Genomic DNA, 15,028 nt, shown 5'->3' on the forward strand with positions numbered 1-15,028 from the left:
ACCAATCCAGTTCACCACCTGTGATGCGCGATCCAGCCAGCTCAGGAGGAGAGGGGATCCATGCAGCCGGCCGTCGTTGCAGTTGGTGCCTGCAGAAGCAGAGGAGTGACTCCTTCACTCCAAGGGAGATTCCTTCTTCCTTCTGATGAAGGCTGAAGACCGGCTGTCCTCAGAGGATGCATGACCGGGAAATGTTGCAGTTTCTGGGAGGAGCTGTGGATACAATGTTGCAAGAGGGACCTTGCTTCTTTGTTGTAGCCTGTCGGGTCCTGGAGGGTTCAGATGCAGTTTCTTTGGTCAGAAGTCAGAGTGGAGGGTGCAGAGGATTCCTGCTGTAGTCTCGCAATCGGAATCTGAGGAACGACCCAAGCGAGAGACCCCAAATAGCCCTGAAAGGGGTAGTAATCACCTAGCTAGGTGACCACCTATCAGGAGGGGGCTCTGACATCACCTGCTGGCACTGGCCACTCCGATGCTCTCAGAGTTCCCTGCCACCTTCAATCCAGGATGGCAATACCCAGGGACCCTCTGGAGGAGCTCTGACCACCACCCCTGGGGTGGTGATGGACAGGGGAGTGGTCACTCCTCTTTCCTTTGTCCAGTTGTGCACCAGAGCAGGGCCTGGGGGTCCCTGAACCACCGGTGTAGACTGGTTTATGCAAGGAGGGCACAAAATGTGCCCTTCAAAGCATTTCCAGTGTCTTGGGGAGGCTACCCCTTCCAAGCCTGTAACACTTATTTCCAAAGGGAGAGGGTGTAACACCCCTCCTTCCAGAGGAAATCCTTTGTTCTGCCTTTCTGAGCTTGAGCTTCTCAGGCAACAGGAGGGCAGAAACCATGTATGGTAGGTGGCAGCAGCTTGGGCTGCCCGGAAAACCCTCAGAAGGCTGTAATGGCAATGCTGGGGGTCCTCTAAGGAGCCCCCACAGTGCATGGAATCACACAACCAATGCTTGCTAAAGCCTTGGGGTATGATTCCTACATGTTTGATATCAAACATGCCTATGTTCGGGGTTACCATTATGTAGCTGGACATAGGTATTAACCTATGTCCCGTACACGCGTATAATGGCGTCCCCGCACTCACGAAGTCTGGGAAAATGGGCCTGGAGTTTGTGGGGGCACCTCTGCTAGTGCAGGGGTGCCCTCACACACAGGTACTTTACACCCTGCCCTCTGGGCTAGAAGGCCTGCCATAGGGGTGAGTTATAAGTGACCTGGTGCAGCGGAAAATGGCAGTGAAAGGGTGCTTGCACCTTTTCACGCAGGTTGGAATGGCAGTCCTGTAGAGCCCTTTGCTTGGGCTTCCTGTGGGTGGCAAAATATATGCTGCAGCACATATGGATCTCCTGGAACCCCAATGCCCTAGGTACCATATACTAGGGACTTCTAATGGGGCACCAGTGTGCCAATTGTGGGGTGAAATACAGAGTTTTGGGAGAGAGCATAATCACTGGGGTTAGCAGGATCCCAGCGAACACAGTCAAACACACTGATATCAGGCAGGAAAAGGGGGTAACCATGCCAAGAAAGAAGATGCTTTCCTACACCACTACTCATGGATTTCTTCTTCTCCTCTCACCACCTTCAGTCGTCATTAACTATGATCGCTCCTCTCCTCCACGTCTGTGATTTTCACCATTTATAAAACTTGTTTGCAACTCATAGACATCTTTAAAACAACCTTTGACTAAAGTTAATAGGCAAGTTTTTTTTTTATTTGAACAAACATGCTGATTTATTGATTGCCGTGTTTGTGTGAGCATGTAAATATGAGTGCAAGTAGGAGTCTATGGATGGATGACTGGATAAGTGTAAGGATAATAAGGTGCAAGTGCAAAGATTGGGGTGTGCACAGTGACCTCAGTGGGTCTCATAGTTTTTACATTATTACATAACTCTCCCTCTGCACGTTCTGATTGTGCTTGCCGGCCGACTACTTCGTGGAAATGAAAAAAACAAGTGCCATGCTTTGGAACAAGCACTGGGACGCCAAAACTCTTTGCTCTACGAGGGAGGTGGTGCTTTCTTTTTAAAGTGGAGCTCCCTGAACGCCCTCAACAACCCTCCAATACTTACCATAATTAGGAGAAGATTCTGGGCTGTCTTGAGGGCCACCGACACCATCATCATAACTTCTCCTTGTTTTACGGGGTCTTCTGTACGTCTGTTTATCTCCCTCTGTCCTTGTCTGATTCTTTGTACCTTGGCTAAAAAAGACACTGTTCCCTGTTTATTGAGCACATTCTGATCTGAAGCATTGGAAGCATCACTAGATTCACTACTAGTAGCTGAGATGTTGCTGAGTGATGACTGAGCTCATTTGACGGATCTGTATACAATCAGTGTTCTTAATCAAATGATCGTATCTACGTGAAAATGTAAAGACTCTCCCTCTTATGTAGTCTAAGCCGTATAGCGAAGGGGAGGGAGACTGGTGCCGCTCACCTGGTTTTGCACTCTGAGCCACTTTGGGATTTCGGAAGCAGCTCTAGGTGCACAGGTACAGCATTGGTACATCCTACACCCTTTGCCCTTCCTCAGCACAGCTCTGGCAGCTCCAGCCATCGAACAGACACCTGGGATCTGCACCAATACCCGGTCTAACACTTCCGAAAGGCCAGGCCCCTCCTTACAAATAACATACACTCATGCTTATTTAAACCACGCGCGCAGATGGGTCACTCATTACATGGCAAGTACTGCGCATGTCTCCATTTCTGCGTCTTATGTCAGAACAGTTCCCAATTGACCCTTGGAATATCCAGAGCGTGCCAGGGACTTAAATGCGAAAAACACACTAAAATTAACTAGAGCATTTTGAAGATGCACTAGGCGACACAGGGTGCATTTCCAAGAGCATACCTTCACAAACCTGGCAATTTAGTAGGGGTGGGCACTGGTAAACTGCCATGCAGCGATTGGTGGAGTTTTTGCCGAATTCTGTTCTCCAACTAGAGTGCGGGGTGGCAAAACTTCATGAACTCTGCTGGTGGAGCAGAGTTTACTGCCCATTCCTAGTTTCTAGAAGAAACACACAACACGGCTGGGTAGCTGCTGCGACTCCAAAAGCAGTTGCAGTGGTCCGTGTATGCCACCACCCACTCTGCATATGCCAAAAGGGCCATGATCTGGACCTGCCCAGTGGTTTCTTTTCAGGTATTCGGCATGACGATAGGAAGGGGCGCATCGTACTGATGGAGGGCCCCCTAGACGAACCGCACATTCTTCTGGGGAGCATCTCAGCCCCAAACACTGACCAGGAGTAGTTTTTGACAGAGCTCTCAAGAGAACTAGTACATAAAACTCAAATGCAGTGGATACTAGGTGCAGATTATAACTGTGTACTCGATTTACATCTTGACCGCTTTCACCCACTGCTTCCACGCACCTCCCCCTTCACACAGCCTGAGAATTTTGTATGATGGGTGCAACTATGAGTACTGGGAAAGGTATGGAGGGCCACACACCCGACTTAACAATTCTACTCCTGTCACTGCACAACATGACCTGTACGCAGGCCTGGACCGTACCATATGCTCACTTCCCATCTTGGCTTCAGTCCGCAAAGCTGCATTCTCTGATCATGACGCTCACGTAGTTGACTTGCAGTGGATTACCTCGCACCCACTAACACCCATGTGGTGATTCCTCAAGATTGCCTGGAAGATTCCACCTATAGGTATACCCAGGAATCCCACATCCTGGGTGAAGTCCTACTTTACTTCACCACCCCAGCTCGACCACGTGGGAAATATGCCTGGGAGAGACTCTGCTTAACTTCTGTGAACTAGCCGTCTGGCACCTAGAGGTTTGTCGCTATCACTCTCCGTCGGACCTCTTTGATAACAACCTGAGACCCGCATTAACAGTATTAAAATTGCAAGCTCGATTCTGGAAGAAGCTGCTGTTGGCCACTACAGGAAAGATAGCCCTTTTGAAAATGGTGATATTAATCAGGCTCCGATACCACTTTACGAACCTTCCCTACCTGTGGTTTCTTCCACAACCTAGATACTTTATGAGGAGAGCTTAATTGCAGAAACAAACACCACTGAGTAGCCCTGATAAAACTGCACCTGCCAACTGAAAAGGGAAGTTTATGTGCCCAATCATTTAAAGCCTATTACTTGACGGCACAGCTGTAATGGGTGGCCCATTGGCTGGCAGGGCTCAATCTAGAGGCGACATATCACACGTCACACCCCCTTATGTTGACCATGATTCAAGGCTTCCTGCTTCCCAAAGTCATACCTAACTTCCCACATACCCTACAAGCACAGGTGGTTTGTAAATACATCGTCACAGTGCACCTCTTCATGCGTCATATCCCACCGTATGCACTGAAGTTCCCAAATAAGGGCATCCCACGTTATCCAGGCATACATTCGGCTGCAGAATTGCGTAGTTGGCAGGACCGATGACTGGTCACCATTGGCGATCTTTTTTCTGATGAACACCTGCTTTCCTTTGATTAACTATAGTCTGAATATGGTCTCCCACTAGGACAATTCCTTACTTGCTGACAACAGCATAACAAATGAGAAACTCTGTGGTCCACACAGGATAAAGAAACAGTGATCCATAGTGTCCTCCAAGCACTACTCAACATGGGAGAGGATAGTCCCCTGATCACATGGATTTATAGAGCGATACGCGACCACACTGGCACTTCACTGGGGACCCAATGAAATAAATGGAAGGGTGGATGACTTGGGGAGGGTTTTAAACACTGACTGAAAACAAGCTTTTCTTGTTTCCGCAACAAGTCTCTAGAAATGCATGAATTAAAAATATACAATTCTCCACCCTACACCGAGCCTACTCGATCCCTTCACAGCTCAACTGCTATTTCCACGCATGGAACTTCGTTTCCTCTGTTGCAACTTGAGGGACGCAGATCTCCATGCCATGATGTGGTCCTGTCCAGCCCTCTTAGCCTACTGGCAGGCGATACACAAGGCACTGCGGGAGGTTGTGGCACTCACAGGCTTGCCTGGGAGGCCCACGCTTTAGGCATTTTGTAAGTGAAAGAAGTGATATAAGGGAGAGATATGCAAAAACTGCAAGTCTCTGCTTGGTGACAAAGTTGACTTGTTACAATGGCTGCCACAAACTAAATGTTCTAATGGAAGGAAGCAGCAGGAAATAATAGTGATCCGGGAGAAGAATGCTCAATAATTCCAAGGCAGCTGACTAGGCACTACAGTAATGTGAACACAAAGATAATAATCCAACTCTGGCTCAAATAAAAGATTGTGCAGACCCAAAGCTCAGATTGAGGGCTACAAAATATGGTCTTTAACCATATATAATCAAAAGGCGTCTAAAAAGACTCCAGAAACTGCATAAGAAGGGGCCAAACAAAATAGTGGAAACTATTTGAGCACAACATAACAGTGAGCAGAGAAACTATTCAACTTTGGCAGCAACCCTAAACAAGGGAAGAAGGGAACAAAAATAAAAAATAGGTTAACGTCTCCATTCATTCAGACACACACGTCATAGCCCTGCACTCATCACAAGATCATAACTACGCAGCCGTAAGGTAATCCTTTACTCTTGCCGGGTACTTATAATGTCTGTTACAAAATTACATTGGCCAAGGATAGTGTAACGGGCGAGGTGCCGATCCCGGGTCCGAAGCTCCCGTCGGGGAAGAAAATCGATACCCCCGGGGCACGGACGAGGATTCCCCTAGAATGACGTATGACGCGGAGGGCGTCATAAAGAGGAAAAGAGAAGACGGACGACAAGAGAGGTCGGAGGAAAAGGAGGAGCCGAGAACGCGGAAGAGCCGAGGAGAGGAAACCACCACCATCCAGGAGCCGGAGGAAGAGCGAGAGAACACCGGGGCAGGAGAGCAGAGCACGAAAAGAGAACCCACCTTCACCCAGGAGCTAAAGGGAGAGGAAGACACCGCCAGCAACGTGATCGAGACGGAGGGAGAGACCCGGAAGGCGGGATGCCTCGAGGACAGGAGGAACCAGTGGGCGACCCCCAACCCGACCGAAGAGAAATCGGGGGACCACCTACTTGCCGGCCGCGCCCCTGGAGGGACGTGGCCCTCCCAGGTACGACTATACCCTGCCTGGCAGACTCTGTCAGGTTGGCTCACAGGGAAAAGAGGGAGGTGGGGGGAAAAAAGGGAGGACGGGGAGGTTTCTTCAAAGGAAGGGCATAGACCTGCAGAGAGAGGGGAAACCCGTTTACTTAACCCACGGACTGGGACACCTCCGGAGAAACCCTAGAAAGAAGAGAAGGGGTTGACCGGGATACAGGGGAGAGAAGGCACAATAAAAAAATAGAGAAACCCACCACAACCAGCACCGCCGCCCTACCTGTTTCACCACCCCTACTAACCCCTATCTGACCCCCTACCTTAGCCCTACTTCAATTTTCACTTACCTGATTATTTTTATTTTCCTTTCTTTTGGGGAATACGGGCGACCGGAGGACGGGAAACCAGACCGCCTCAAGACGGAGCCAAGACACCACCAGAGCCTGGAAAGAGAAAAGAAAAGGGGCTTTGAGGAAATAGAAACTAGGGCTGATCTTGTGAAGAGGAACAAGAGAGGACTGGCCAAGATATAAATAAAACAATAATATTCCCTCAAATAGCAGTGCCTGTCGTATTCTTCAATATCTTGCATATGTCAGATAACGAACCCATTTACAGATAGTAAGAAGTAATATCAGATTGCCCAGGAGGATCAGAAAGGACAAAACTGGCAACTTGTGACAAATACTGGAGGCACAATGACAAGAAATCAAAGAGGAAGCACCTCTGGGGAAAGCAGCATGAGGCCAGGTAATTGAGAAGGAGACAGATAAAACAGATATATTCGTATGAAAATGTCCAATGGAATTTCACAAATAGTCAAAACCCGACAAAACCCTCAGGGGAACAAGGAATCTTGGATTAATGTATATCGGGTGTAAAGTCAGACAGATAAATAGAAGGTAAATACATCTAAAAATAACATGGTAGCCATAAAGAGCCACCCAAGCTCTGTTCAATCTGAGGAATATACATCTCCCAATATTCTGGCCCCTTTAGATGTCCAAGAATTAAAGTCGCTGATGATAAAAGTTATGTCAGGTCGGGAGAAGGATCTTTTTTTAGGTCAAGCGCCAAGCACTTTGACCTGTTGTAAGTACTGCAGGCTTTTAACCACAGCAATCACTTTCATTCTATTCCGGGCTTGCCTTTCAAAAATCTCTTAATGTCATTGGTAAATGCTTTATGTTTGTCCTGCAATAAGGCTGTTTTTGTCAAGCCTTTGCAGACCGTCCCTGTTACATGGATTATTGAAAGATTGCCATTATAATTAGCATAGACAAACTACTTTTTTTTTTGTCTCTCCCCTTCATGCTGCACGGTGGCCATGGTGCTCAGCGCAAACTCGATCAGACCTGTAGTTTTGTTTTTGACAATGTAAGTGAGGGGTAAAAAAATAAAAATAAAAAAATGGCACAATCTAATTAATGAGATCATTATCTTGACATTCATATTCACATTTTACAAACACTGAGGTGTCACTGAGTAGATATCAACTTTAATTTGTCCACAACTTAGCTGTCAATATTCCAAGGTCAATGAGAGACTAATTAGTCTAATTTCTTTTTTGTTGTCTAGAATTCTGGATTTATACTCATTTAAATAAGACTATAAGTCCCAGAGTTCTAAGAAAAAAATCATGCATGACCTAACTAGTCATACGTGAACACAAGAAACTTGCCAGCTATGCCACAATTCCGTACAGTCACAAAGCACCGTACCACCTCCTACATAGAGGGATTATGTGCACACTATGTTTTGCAATGCTGCCAAGCGACCCCATGCCAAGAACTACACAATTAAACCAGGTTCGGCGCTCTAACTGACACCACTTTGCAATTTGGGAATTTTAAGGCTCTTTTCCTATGGATGTTTTGCAGCAAACATCTCTCAATTTAAAGTGCTGGTCGCTAAACAGCATTAAACAGTGTTTAATGGCGTGTGCTATAAAATGGCACACACAGTGAAACCATCCACTTATAGCCGCCATTGTGTTCACAGATCTCCTGAGCAATGGTGGCAGGAAGCAGCTGTTTAACATCCGAAAGGCTGCCATCCTGACCCTTTACAGCGTAGGCAAGTACAATGTCTCCTCTCCAACCATGCAGCCGTACTTATTTCCCCAAAAGGTAGGAAGAAGACTTGCATCTGTTATGAACAATTACCCTTTTCATTCTTTTTTCACAATTATTCCACAATACATTTGGTATAATTCTTAAGGGTTCAGGTGGATTCACCAGAAACAGACTTTCTTTAGGATGCTTATATATTAATAATTGGGAAATTGATTAGTTCCATAGGCTTGAAAAAAAGTTAAATCATAAAATGTGCTTTTTATTGCTTGTTTTGGGTTCTTTGCTATTCTCCTGAACAACGGGTCATCCAATGTTCCCTCTTTTTTTTTCTCTAACTGCAATCCACCTTGGGTACCGGACTCATTATGCGTCAGGTAAGTGACTTCTTTAGCTACTGCAAAACAGTTCTCTTTTGCGTCTATCTTTTAGAGCCCCTGTATTCCGGGTTAGGTCTTTGTGCTCTGGTGTAATAGCATTTGTGCCACATCCCTTACACAAGGACACATCAGTCACATTCCCCTCATTCTTTCAGAAAAATAGTTGGCTCCAGATACCTGAAACCAGTCTGAGGCACACTGTCAAAGATGCTGCCTTATTACTAGTTCTAGTTAAAAATCTAAAAACTAAATTCTCATTATGCTTTTTTTTTTTTTTTTTGTTTAAATCATAACTGAGGGGGGCATGAAACCCATTGATACAACAGTGTGTAAACTGACAGAAAGAAATAAAGACACATTGTGGAGGAAACATTGTAGAGAGTAAACCTTCAGAAAGACTTTTGTTTCCAAAGTTTTCACCAAGCCTAATATTATTAAGAAGATAAAAAGGAAGCGAGAACTGCAAGCCAAAAAACGTTTTGGCGTCTAATTCAAAGGTAGACAGACTGGTATCCATTCAAAGGAAGACAGACCTTTATTCACTTTCCAGCACTAACAATCTCAAAGATTCATCAAAAACATTAAATCACCAGGAAAACATCTGAGCGCACTCAAATGACGTAATTAGTGGCAACACTGTTCCACATCCACATAAAGGATTCACGATCCCTACGAAATATTCCGGACACTAACGGCAAAAACTGTATTTAATCTTAAAATTGCTCATGAGGTCAACCATATGTAGGCAAAAGGGAAATTAAAAGAAGAACGACAGAACACAAAACAGGGACATCTTGAGATTTTTGGGGACCCTGGACCAAACGTATTTTGGGGGATCCTGCTCGGAACAGTTTTCTGTGGCATGGAAACTTTCCCCATAATGATTTGCAAGGCATAACTTCTACAAAACATTTTTGCTCATAACTCAGCCTGTGGTGGTCCTAGGACAATGGGACCAACTCCATAACGCTCTGTCTACATCTCTGGATCCTCACAATAGGTTAGTGGGCACCCCAAAATAATAACCCCTCCCACCATTCAGTGTCTTTTAAGCTTTCTATTGGCTAAAACTTTTGATTTACAGCTGGGAGAAATATTGTTTTAAAGGCCTTGTTTGTAATAATATTGCAGTAGGCCTGCTAGCCCTAAAAAACTCCCTCCAGGGGCTAAGTATATGATTACACTACTTTACTTTCTCCTTTTTTTTTATTTTTTTTAAGTGGGGTTATCCTCTCTGTGGCTAACAATATGGTTACATGACCATGTTTCTTGCAAATTATATTTTCGTTATGGTGCCCTCTAGGGGCTTTTTTAAGCATTACAGTCTAATGGCAAAAGTTTGTTTCTGATAAAGGTTTATATGATAATTGAATATGAAGGGACATTCGATGTCTTGAACCGAAATAATATACTGAGAATTTTGCATCACTGGAAACATCTTGAGGTTATATGCTTGGGGGGCTACTAACCATCCATTTTAGTGCAGATAATAAATCCCTGAAGGAGTATACAAAAACAGGCCATGGAGGATATTAATTTAGAAGCTCTACTTGCAAAAGGACATAAGGGGAGATGAAGTGGGTGCCTTGAAAAACTTAAAATCAGAGGTGGGCATTACTAGTTACCAGGTTATCATAAGAAAATAAACCTATTGGCTGTCAAATGATAATTTTAACAATTATCAGTTATGTGTGATTTAATATTTATATTCCCCCACAATGGAAAAAAGAAGGAAGGAACTAATTGCTTTGCTAAATCAAGTGGAAACCGCGATTGATTCAAACAAAAATGATACAATGCTATTAAATGACTGTTTCAAAAATGTTATTACTACAAGGTGATAAAAATGAAGAGAAGAGTCTCCTGACCAAATACGTAAAGTTTTTGAAGCAACATTGAAAAAACAAAAGCAAAAAGGAAATGATCAGGATAATTAATCTGTCCCACCCTTTATGAAAGGGGGCACGGTCACCTTAACAGAAGATATGCAAAAGACCAGCCGGCACACGCCATCCTTCAGAACTATGGGGGAGGAATCAATAATTTACTGTATATTTTTGAATATGGTAGACTTTCACTTGATAGAACAATAGAAGATTGTAGCTAGTATGGAAAGTGATCATAACCTACAGCACATAGTAATAAATAAAAACAATGAATTGTTTGCATTAGATAACAAGTTATACAGGGAACATTTAATGGTAAAATCGTGGTAAAGGATCACATGGAACTTTATGTTGAATTTACAGATGCAGCAGATATGGGCCCAATCCTTCTATGTTGAGAGTATGATGAAGGTACAAACTGTGGCAGGGAACTTAGTTCTGGAAACCAAGATGTGCACCAATCGTCTCATGACATATTTGATTTCCTTCCCGCAACAATACAAAAGAAACCTCGTTTAGACCAACAGCCAAAGTCACACCATGAAAACAATTTTAATGCCAAAAGAATAGTCTGGAAACAACTCAAACTACTATATAAGTAGCCCAGCCCAGATAGTTTTCAGCTGGCAATGCACCTAAAAAAGGTCTGGAAAGGGAAATTCATAATATCAAACAAAACTACCAGGAACAGCTTCAGACTGAGCGACAGGATGCAATACAAGAAGCAAATTCAAGGATGTTTTGGGCCCTGGCAGTGTGGGGAAATAATCCCTATATAACGGGAGGAGATAATATCATCCTTTTTGTGGTCTGGAAATATGACTTAACTAATCTGTATGAGTCCTCAACACAAACTCCTCAACCATGATAAGAACTGCGAATCGACGAGTTATAACATCTCTATAAATAAAACAATAAAAAAAAAAAAATTAAATGATTGATTAGACCATTCAAGGGTCCTCGGGCCGAATGGCCTTGCCATGGCAGTTATCAAACTCGACGTATGAGCTTGGAGTTCTTTGGTGGCTATTTTAATTAGTGATTTATTCCTGGTGTGTGCTACCCTCTTGGAAGGGCTCGATTATTCAGCCGATCTATAAATGAGGTCTAACAAATTCCCCTCAGAGTTATAGGTTAAATGCTTTGCTAAACGCAGAAAGGAAATCGTTGCAAAGTGTCTATTAGGTCATCATCAAAAGTAAGAAGAAGAAACCATGAGACTATTTCTCCACTACTTTTGAAAAAGTAAATTGAACAAAGCTGGATTTGTGGGGAATCGATCAGGTCATCTGTCAAGGCCTCCTAAGCATCAAAATGGATCTCTACAGTGACGCGTGGGTTAGGGAGAGACTTCTGGGTGGCAGAGAAATGACAACAAAGATTAACACCTATAACAATCTGAAACAGGGCTGTATGCTACCTCTACTATAATTCAAGTCACACATATCAGATCTTGCACCTGCACTGCAACATGGAAAAGGGGAAGCACCCAAATTATCCAAAACCCAAATAAAATTTGTGGCCTATGCTGATGAATTGGTAGTGCTCTCCACCACACAGTGTGGGCTTCAAGAGCAACTGACCAATGAGTTAATTATTTGGATGTTAAAGGCCCAGATATGGCTGGGCTATTGGCCTGGACAAAATTGGACAGGTGTCTAAATAACTATTCATATAACAAATTAAATGGGAACGCTGAATTGACACATCTATGACAGAAAGTGGCAGCAATATCAGGAGTAATAAAACGTTTCTTACTAAAATATGGAGGTGGGCCCAACTTTAACTGTGGCCAATGCCAAATTAGAGACAGTCCTTACACATGGTTCTATCTGTTGGCCCCAAGACACAATCAGCAAAGTATCAACTTTATTTCTGAACAGAATTAGGAATATATTTAATATATGGAAAGCAAGGCTGCAAAGTCTAATAAGGCTGGAACTTGGAATCATGTCCTGAAGCTCAGAGGACAAACCCCCCCCTCAGCGCCTTGAGACCCTTACGGGTGGAGTAGCTACACTTTATAAACATTAATTTGATACTAGAAATAATAGTAATTATTATTTTATAGACAGAGGGTGAAAAATAGCACAATAAGATTTTATGTTTTCAAAGAACTGTCAAAGCTGAATTATGAAGCAGCAGCAGCAAAGCATAAAAGGATAGTCTGGCTGTGTCTAACCTGCTGGTTACAAATGAGTAGTATAATATGTCCAAAGGTACATGGAGTTACTGTTAAAACAGGAAATTAGAAACTCTAGGTGCCTGTGTGACATTGAGGGGGCAATAAAATACAAAACTGCGCGATACACCTTGGAGTCATATAGAACACAACGGCAAATTTATTTAGATATTAGCATGAGTGCGAAGGCTAAAATAGCATTTTCACATTTTATCTACCGTTCTTCCAATTCGATGGACAGTGCAGAAACTCCCTGAAAGCTAACAGTGTGTGCCAACTCTGTAAATCTGAGAACGTAACATTGTAGCATATTATCTGTATATGTACCATGTTACTAGACATTCATTGGAAATTCTTGAGAGAGATTTTTGAAGCAGAAGGGTAAAGAACAATAGCAAAGGCAATGCCATTTTGTTTTAAGGGCACTACCCCAAAAACATGTGGGCCAGAAAAATAAAGATTTTTAATCATAACAATCAGAAGGTGGGACAGTAAATCTATGACGAGCTAAAAGGGTGTCAAGGCACCTTTTTCCAAAATTCATCTTATGGTTTTTAAATTTGGTATAGTTTTTTTATTCATTTGTTTTTTACTTGGATGTGTAGATACAGTAGAGTGTATATGATTTTCAAGAAACAATACAGAACACTTATTTAGAAAAAAAACAGAGTCCATAGTTTAAGGAATGGGCGAATGAGAAAGTGACAAATAGTCTTGACATGCTGCAGTTTAAGGGAGATAGTGATCATTACCTCTTCATAGCATGTACTTTAAAGGACGACTCTGTTTTTTCCACCTTCCCCCTTCCGGACAACATGACCTTTATGCAATCCTCAAGATATACATGTACCCTACCCCCTTTGTGTCACCACTGTAAGAGGTATTTTCTCATGGCATAGCACAACAGCTCAAGACTTGGGGTTTCTAGGTTCTGCAAAGCGTTTCTTAAAGGTAAATCTCAGTTCAGATCAGGTTGCACATCAGATAAATTGAACACTTAAAGGAATTGAAAGGGTTGCACAAAATGCCAGGGAGCTTCAAAGAAGATTGTTTTCAGTCGATTACTGAAAATGGATTACCATCTGTGGATCAACGGTTATGTATGCAAACAAAAAACAAATCAGAAGTAATATCCTTTCAGCCTTTTTTTTGTACAACACAGCTTCCCTCTCTACATGAAACATAGGAGCTAGCCTTTCAACAAAGCATAGTAGCTTCACTACTTGCCCCAATAAAAACTCACTGATTGACCTCTCCATTACTTCCTCTCTTTCTCCATATGCCAGTAAACTTTTCCTATAGGTATCAAATTGCTCTCTACAGAAAGCAAAGGGTCAAACACTAATTCTACCCAGCAATTTACAAGAGTATTCAAGCACCCTATAAAGCCATGTTTTGCAGTTACTCCCAGCATGGTGTCGGAATAAGGATATTGTTAAACCTGGGACCCAGATAATCTACACTGTCTACTACCAAACAAACAAAAGGTGATTGGAGAAATGCTTGTAATAAGTTAATCAATGGCAACCTCTTGGAGTAGCAGTTCAGCCCCTTTGTTTTTTTGCCAAACACACTGCCTCAGTTTTGACCTAGCTGTATGCAAACCGGTCTTGACCCTGCTTCAAGAGATATACTCCAGCCTGAACTGCTAGGCCACATCCTCCCTCAGCCAGAACACAGGCAACCAAAGACCTGTTTCGCCGTGCTTGGGGCTTGTCAGTCGAATGTAGCTTGGTTCTAATGGAACAGTGAACAAGGGATCCATATCTGGGTATACCCTCGCCACTTAGAACGGTACAATAAATACATTAAGGGTGGTGGAAGGCATGCCCGCAAGAAGACTAACTAAGGGCAATTGGACTGGACTGTCCCCATCAGAGCAGGGTCACAACTGATTTGCATATGGCTGAGTCCATCCTGAGGAGCCATAGTGGGCAAAACAAATAATGAGATGGAATGCTCTCACAAACTATTGCCAACGGTTAGACATATTGCAAACATTCTTCTCATCACCTTGTATGTGTTTGAATATATTTTGTCTAGGTAGCATCATTAGACTGGATATTAAATATTACACCTTTAATCCACATTAAGGTCATGGATGGAGAAAACAAAACTGGTTACACTTATTTATTGAAACTTAAGTAAGCTCTCCTGCCATTAAATGGATCAGACTGTTGCACCAATGAAAGGACCATATATTGGAGCAATGGTGAAGCTACAAACTTCAAGAATGCATTTCAACATCCTCCGGTGCTAAGGGGTAGCAAGATGCAAAAGTGGAAGCCACAGCAACTGAATGCAGCAAGATGCACCACTTATCTGCAAGATTATTGGCTCAAAAGAGTACTTGCCACATGTCTGCTTTATGCCACACTATGATTTAAGCTCACCCGTCCCCACATGGACTCATGTGGCTACTGCACAAATTAAATTTCCATATACCA

At 43.3% G+C, this 15,028-nt stretch overlaps 1 protein-coding gene across 1 annotated transcript in view; it reads right to left on the reverse strand.

Annotated features, from left to right (window-relative positions):
• Positions 1-15,028, reverse strand: part of LOC138261642 (clathrin coat assembly protein AP180-like) — a 349,054-nt gene that overhangs the window by 25,030 nt on the left and 308,996 nt on the right. The window contains exon 13 of the mRNA XM_069210792.1: positions 6,409-6,504. The gene's annotated coding sequence lies outside the window, so the exon portion shown is untranslated. The remainder of the gene's footprint in view (positions 1-6,408; positions 6,505-15,028) is intronic.

This window comes from Pleurodeles waltl, chromosome 10, assembly GCF_031143425.1.
Source record: "Pleurodeles waltl isolate 20211129_DDA chromosome 10, aPleWal1.hap1.20221129, whole genome shotgun sequence".
Taxonomy (NCBI): Eukaryota; Metazoa; Chordata; class Amphibia; order Caudata; family Salamandridae; genus Pleurodeles; species Pleurodeles waltl.